This window comes from Atractosteus spatula, unplaced genomic scaffold, assembly GCF_055471065.1.
Source record: "Atractosteus spatula isolate fAtrSpa1 unplaced genomic scaffold, fAtrSpa1.hap1 Scaffold_4, whole genome shotgun sequence".
NCBI lineage: Eukaryota > Metazoa > Chordata > Actinopteri > Semionotiformes > Lepisosteidae > Atractosteus > Atractosteus spatula.
The window spans coordinates 142,580-150,726 of NW_028296868.1; positions in this window are offsets into that span (position 1 = coordinate 142,580).

The following is an 8,147-nucleotide window of genomic DNA, read 5'->3' on the forward strand; positions in this document are numbered from 1 at the left end:
AGAATAGGAGCATACTGCAACGCGTGTGAAGGCCATAAACGATATTAATTTTGGAACATAAACATAGAGTATATGGCTGGTCTCGGTACTTTAAAGAAAACATACACGAAACATGGTTTCATTATGACCAGAATCGGTCTTGAGATATTTTTAACTTGATTTACAGTATTTGAGAGGTATGTCTTAACACCGATACTACAGTGCTTAAGTACTGCTCACGTATATGTTTCTAGGTTTATATTATGCATTTCATATGGTCAAATTACTTTTGAGCAACTAATAAGAAGCGCGAAACGGTATGCGTTTTAGTTTCGTTTTGTGCTGGGACCCGTGGATTGATTAGAGATATCAAGTACATACAAGTCATTTTTTAAATGTTGTAGTTCGTCTTGAAAAAATGTTACGAGTACATCATCTATCAACAATTACACAGGTTCTGTTTCCATATTGCGGATTTTGGTTACGTAATATTATTTTCTAGATTTCACGTTGTGAATATATGATTTGGGCAAACAGAGCCGCAAAGAAGTACATTATGGGTTGTTGTTGTTTTTTTTGCAGTTTTATCTAGAACAAGCGATGCTTAAACCTTTGTCTGATTCTTGTGAAACTATCCACACGACAGTTACAGTACCTAGGAGTTGACTTCAGTGATGTCACTGATGGGATGTTTCTAAAAATCCATCCTCTGCAAAACGTCTTCTCTAGTTGTCCTGCATATGTATTCGCTAATGAAGCTGTGTGTTCTGAGCCTGGATCTCTACATTTCTGTATGAACCAGCTTAGAGGGCTAAAGACAGCTTGTGTTTAAATTGAGTGTAAGGCAATTTATGCTTCTAAAGTCATGGTCAGCATTTATTATTGTACTGTGCTGTAAACTTGTTCTGTGCCTAGTCACATTATTTTATAGCGTTTTTATAGTGTTATCAAATCCGGTGGCGCTGTGTGTTAGTTTCCTGACTCCCATGTCACATGGTCTGTGATTGAAACCTGTGAAACCGGTTTAATTCGTCACAGCCAGCACTCCGGCAGAGAGGGGGTTGTGCTCGTAAAGTAGAAGCAGGCGAGATTTCCAGCGAAAGACACCTCCCCCCCACCCTCATACGATTCGCATTGTAATTACACATTGTAATTGTATTACACATTGTACACATGCTTAAAAGAGAAGAGAGAAAACGCAAGCCTTCTTCAGGTGTGAGGGTCTTCTGCTCAGAATGAAACGCTAAAATGTAATGTAGGCTCTGAATGGGTTCAATTATGATTTGGGCTTGATTAAGGTCGCTGCCTTTCATCTAAAACCCTACTTGAATCCTTCTAAACTAAAAATCAGTGTTAGTGAGTTCTAAATAAAGAGGTATCCAGGTAACAGTGAAACGGGCGACAGTCTGGGGAGATCGCCCGTTTTCCATGTAAATAGTTCCCTGGTTCCGCACCCCTTGGTGTTTCTCTCGCTCTCTCTCGGGTCACCTGATCATTAGCTCGAAAGATTTCAGTGCTTTGTGTATATTCTAATGGTAGTGGGGGCAGGGTGTGTGGGAACAGGTTTGGTTGAAATTGCATTGGAGATCTATGTTCTTCACACCTGAAACATTTTCTCTGAAAGCATTTTCTTCGCAGTTTAACCGATCTTGTTACAGCATGTTACAGTTTACTATTATTAACCATATTAATTTTAAGTGCTTAATGCCATTTTTTGACCAGGCACGAATATTCTTAAGTCCATATCTTCGCAAGGGAATCAGTGCGAATTGCAATACTAATTAAATTAAAACTACTAACTACTAACTAATACTAATTAAAACAAACCAGAAACGTGTTGTTCTGTCTAATGACATTACAAGTGGAAAGATTACAGATTTTAATCGTCTTTAATTTTGTTATGTTATACATTTTAGAAACGTTTCATCCATACAAACACCACAAAACTATTTTCGATTGTATTTCTGAATAGTATGTTACACTTAGTTCACTGTTTTAAATACATCTAATTAAGAAAGTTAGGTGTTAGCATAAACTATTAGCAATCAATAATATTAAATTTAGCACTGTAATAAGATGTTGCACTTTCCCCCGCATCTTGTAAAAATATATTTTCATTGTTCAAATATACATTAAGTCTGACTATCATATAATAAGTTAAATACAAAACTAAAGAAAAAATAGGGTTAAATATAATTCAAAATATTTTGCTAACAATGTTAACTGTTTATGAATAATAAAATGTATTAACTAAGGAGTAGGATGGCACAGTTGTTAGTATGTTTTTTGTTTTGTTTCTTTTTCATAAATACAACAGTAGTACCTGATGTCTCAGTGGCTTTCAAAATTAAATCATGCATGCAAACCTGTGAACTAGAAAGATAACTAAGATATTGTCATGGAAATATAACTATCAAGGAAGCCACAAAAGAGAGTTCTCACCTGAGTAAGGTCTTTATTTCAATATTGCAATATTGGGAGCCCTGCTGCCACTTCGCAAAGTGCAACCAGAGACTCAATTTGTTACAAGCAGTACAGGGTTTTTATAAGACGTTGCGCTGTAAAAAAGTTCAGCACTTGGTCCCTTCTAAAACTTCCCCTTTCTCTAAGAGAAAACAGATTACATCATAGAGCGAGAGAAGAAAAACTAGATTTGTTATTCAACGCTTATCGGTTACTTTCAGCTAATTCTAATGACCCAGACAGCATATATTGTTTTGGTACATTGTCTTCTAAACTAACCTAAACAGTGTACTTTGTTGACGAACTGTTTTCTAAAATTCTGCACGCACTGTAGCACAGCAGTTACATCCTTGAAATATATTATCTAAAAGCACCAATATATTTTTTTCAAAGCTCTCTACATTTTTAAGAATCAATTTACTTATTAGATTTCCACTTCAATATCCATCCATTTATAATGGTGGCGAAGTGGTTAGCATTGCTATCTTGCAGCTGAAGAAAGATGTGAAGACGGGGGTTTGAATTTAATCCTTTCTGTAGGGGGTTTAGACTTCTAAGTCACAAGCTGGGGTTTATGCCAGGAAAGGGGGTTAACTGATAAGGATTGCAGATGCAAGCTAGGAACCCCCCTGGGTGTAAGGTTAAACTGACCATTTGCCCAGAACATCGTAAACTGGCCAAATACCATGAACCCCCCTCTTTACCATCAGACCGAGTGACGTCAGAAACGGAGAAGAAAACACTATATAACCCAAAAGTTTGTAACAGTACGTTGAACAATGCTTCGGTTTTGTTGTTTCTTGCGGGAAACAAGACTTCGGCTTTATTGTTCCTTGCATGCAATAAACTCATCTGTTTTACTTCATCTCAGGATCAAGAACCTTATTTCTTCTGTTACAACAAATTTGGCGTAGTCGGCGGATGCTCCAGAAGGCGCAGAACTTCCCATCGGCAGGAGAGACGGTCAGCGCGCACATAACTAAGAGGTAAGGACTCCTCTTTTATTTAAAAGTCCCGACTCTCTCTGACCGATTGGGAAATCTCTGCTCCCTGCGAGAATCGCCCGAGATGACGGAGTAAACGTGAGTTTCTGAATTCCTCTGGCCCGGGGAAGGCACCGGTGTATGTAATGGGTTGGTTGCTGTAAGCCCAGAATTTGGTCTGGCAGGGGTTCCGCGGTATTGTGTACAGGCGTTCGAAGCTGGTGTATGCCTTAATTGCGCGTGGAGTTTTGAACGGGTTTTGGACCCTTACCGTGAAGTTCAGGACTGGTGTGGGTCTTAATTGCACCCGGAGTTCTGAAGGTCAGAACTGGTTTGGGTCTTAATTGCACCCGGAGTTCTGAGGCTCGGGATCGGTGTGGGCCTTAATTGCGCCCGGGGTTCTGGAGCTGAGTGGTGCATTAAATGCACGTATAATCCAGGATTGGTGTGGGCTTTAATTACGCCCGGGGTCCTGAGATTAGCTACGCCTTGATCGTGCACAGATTGGAGTGGCGTGGTTTCTGGCGTGGGTTTTTTTGTTTTAAAGGAAACAGGAGTAGAAGAGATATATGCATGTATGTTTTTGGTGTTTTCCTTGTTTGTGAAATACATATACACACGCACGACACTAACATAAACACACCTCATAATAAAAGAGCAAAGCATTAAGTAGCAGGATTTAAAGGACGTTGAGACCCGAGAATCGCCCTGATTGAGCTCAGTGCGTAAGTCCACCCCGGGGCAAAAGCAGCGATGCTGGCGTTCTGGGGATGGTGAATTACTGATCAAGAAAGGGGGTTTTCGAGGTCTCGTTTCTTACCTGTGAACAGTGCGGTGTAAATCCTCTCTAAAGTCTCTGAGAGGTATTTAGATCCGGAGGTAACAGACGCCCTTGGCTGAATGAGTGCAGGAATGCACAGGTTTTTCAAGTGAAAGCATCCCCCTACTGAATGAGCTGTTACCTCACACACGACAAAAGTAAATCTTAAAGAGACCGAACATGTGCGCTAACTGATGGTTTGAGAAAGTGGTGGAAGGGTCCGTTTAAATATCGGAAAAGTGTAAGTTGACGGAAAAGAAGGAGAAAAATATGGAAAAAGCTATGTTTGTCAGAGGGAATTTGGGGCGAAGACGCCTGTAAAGAAAGCATATGAGTATTGATTGGCAAAAGCACAAGCATGTAGCTCCCACCCTGGTGCACGGCCGGCACCAGTAGTGGCAGATACATGACGAAAAAGAAAGAAATTGGGATGTGACTTAAAAGTGTGTTTACGGGGAAAATAAAAACCCGGAAGAAAATATACTTTACTCGCTACGAAAGAGTATAGAAAATAAAAGCTAAAAGAGGCAGTACAGGAGAATGAGAAACTAAAGAAGGAATTAACTTCTGGTCACGCTGCACTGGTTAATGTGCTGCAGCCAGCGACTAAGTTATATCCTGCTCTCCCACAGGGGAACAAACAGGCAGGAAACGAAAATAATTGGGATCAATTCCCTCAGTGGCCATATGGAGAAGGGGGGTCTGATTGGGATAACACTTGGTATGAGTGTGATAAAGACGGATCAGGGTCTCCCCTGTTAGAGGGAGGGCGCCCGCAGATCTGTACTCTCACTCGAAGTGGGAAAGGACTTGATGTAGCAGGGGCTGGCGCCGTTGATGACAGCGCCACTCTAACACTGTCTCGCACCCCGTCGAGGGGGTCTGCAATCGCACCTACCTTCCCTGATTTCCCCCATACGATCAAATCCAAAACCGTAAGATATTGACCGGTGGGCTAAAGTACCGCACCCGAAATTAGAAATGCAGCGAACCTGGAGTGCGCTTCAGGAATTAAAAGGATTCATGTAGAAGTAAAACAAGAATACAGCACATTGTATTACGAAGAGAAAAATATATTCTCGATGTGTATGTGTGTTTTATGAATTTGTGTGCCGGCATGTATGTGTGTAACTGTGAGTTTTGGTATACTAAATGACGGTGTGAGTGTGTTTAGCCAGCGGGACTGGCTAGAGACGTAACTAAAGAGACTTGACGAAAATCAACTTAAGGAGATTGGAAAATATAAGAGCGTCTGAAACGTATAAGTACAGTACAGGTGGACGTAAAAGTAGTTAAACAGTTTTTGTATTATTATAAATTATTATAAATTGTAATTTATACAATTAGTTGCAATAGTGGAAACAATTTGGTTTTATTCGAATGTCTCGAAACCAGACATGCTGAAACGCTGTAGGTTTAGAATCGAGACTGGGGAGAATAACGTCTTGTGAGAAAATCTGTTTACCTAACGATTAGATCCTGTAAATCCCTTGTAGCCTCCCTAAGTCTGTCCCAGTCCAGTGGATAAAAATGTACTGTTAATGGAGTGTTGGTTTCTCTGTTAGGGGATACTGGAGCACTACTGTCCTGCTTGTTTCACTCCTCTGTTCAACAGTGTACTATAGAGCAATGTATAGGGGAAGATGGCAGGAGGCCACAGGAGTATTGGAACAGCAAGTTTTACTTGCCGAGTACCAGATTTTAATGGGTGGTTTTATTCCAGATCTATTGGGTTGGAATATTATGCATTACAAAGAATGACTATGCAGAACAGGGTATCACGTAGCTTCAACTGGCTGTGATCACTCAGTATGTTGATGGTATTCTGAGTGCTTCCCCTGATGAGGAAACCCACAAGTCTGAGTTGCTTCAGCTTTAGAGTGTCTAATAGAAGCAGTTATGATAAGGCCCTTTTGTGTCTAGCATTGTGAAATTGTAACAGGGCCTGGGTGCAATGTTTTTTACAGGGTGAGCACAACTCTTAACAGATCTGCTTAAGGGGGGAGTGCAGTACAAGGACAAGATTGCCTTGGTTCCCGCAGCAAAAGCCGCCTTTAATAATTTGAAACAAGTTCTCTTACAGGTGCTGAGACTGGGGTTTCCTCAGATGGATCAACCATTCCTTTGTATTATTGCAAGTTGCTGACAGAGGCCACCCAAGGAGCCCGCGAGCAGGTCCTGGAGGCGTGGGGACCACCACCTGAAGGAGGGCACAACCTCATCCCAGGAGAGTGGGTGTGGATCAGGAAATTTCCTTCACAGGTTCTCCAGCCCAGGTGGGACGGACCCTACCAGATCCTGTTGACAACCGAGTCTGCGGTTCGAGTGGAAGGAAAAGATCGCTGGATCCACGCGCCACACTGCCGACGAGCCTCATCCCCATTTACAGACTCAGAAAGAAATCATTTCTGTTTATAAGAATAATTGTTGCTGTAGGACTATGTTCCGCAGGAATTAATGATCATCTCTCCCACAAAGGAGAACATGGAATTAATTCCTTTTTAGGCCTCTCCTATCTGACAGCTAAGAAAACCAACCAAAGTGCCTGCTGGGTGTGTGCCACATTACCCAAATATGTACAGGGAGGACTTCCTATGGGAGCCATTCCTTGGCGTCTCGAGGAAGTCATAGGCATGATCATTTGGAGGGATAATTTAGGAGATTTTAATATGACAAACTATGGGGGGTTGCCATAACACGACTTTAACCTGCACAACATTACAATATCTACAGGAGCGAGGCTTAGAGCCCACGAGTTTCACAGGCTCTTACGCTCCTAAATATAACAGAAGCCATACACCACCATACCTGACTCTCAATAAGGAACGTGAGGGAAACATATGTTTTCAGCACACTAATTGGTCTGCACTTGGTTGGATGGAGTCGTTGCAACCTTACCATCGCTGCAAATATATCCACCTCTACCTTCCAAATTCCAGGATGGGATCGGCACACCCCACAATTCAGTATAAGCTTCTTGTTTTCAGAGGCATGGGGAGCGCCAAACGGAACATCTTTCATTTGTGGAAAACGAGCCTACCCATGGTTGCCAGCCCAGTGGTCTGGCTCATGTTATTTAGGATATGTGGTTCCTCATATCCGTGTTCAAATCCACAGCCCCTTCGGACCTAACCACAGACCACAAAGAAAATTGGCTGATTGGGAATATTATTTAGGTATAATATTTCCACAAGCCGGCATGAACTTTCTGAGTCGAGAGTTAATTCAAATGGCCTCGACTTTAGAAGAATTAGCAAATTCTACCTCATCTAGTCTGAAGGCTGTTAATGATGAGATGGTAGCCCTCAGAACAGTGGCCATGCAGAACCGACTAGCTTTAGATTATGTACTGGCGGCCCAAGGAGGAACTTGTGCAGTAATTGACACTGAATGCTGCACATATATTCCTGATAATTCTGAGCACGTCTCAGATCTGGCCCAACACATTTACAATGAGGGACAGAAATATCAGGACTATTATACTGAAAATTGGGGAATTGGGTCTTGGGTAAAGTCTGTGTTTGGGGCCTGGGGTGGAACCTTTTTATAGTGTGTATCTGTAGGAGTAGTATTGTTTATATGTATAATTGTAATCATCACATTCACAAAAACATGTATCACATCTTGCTATAACCGTGGAACGTACAATGACATGGCAATACATACCTGTTCGCCAAGAAAGGAAAGATCTGCCCTGACATTGTATGTATAAAAATAGGCTACACTGACGTATGCCATATTTTATAAGGGGGGAATGAAGAAAGATGTGAAGACGGGGGTTTGAATTTAATCCTTTCTGTAGGGGGTTTAGACTTCTAAGTCACAAGCTGGGGTTTATGGCAGGAAAGGGGGTTAACTGATAAGGATTGCAGATGCAAGCTAGGAACCCCCCTGGGTGTAAT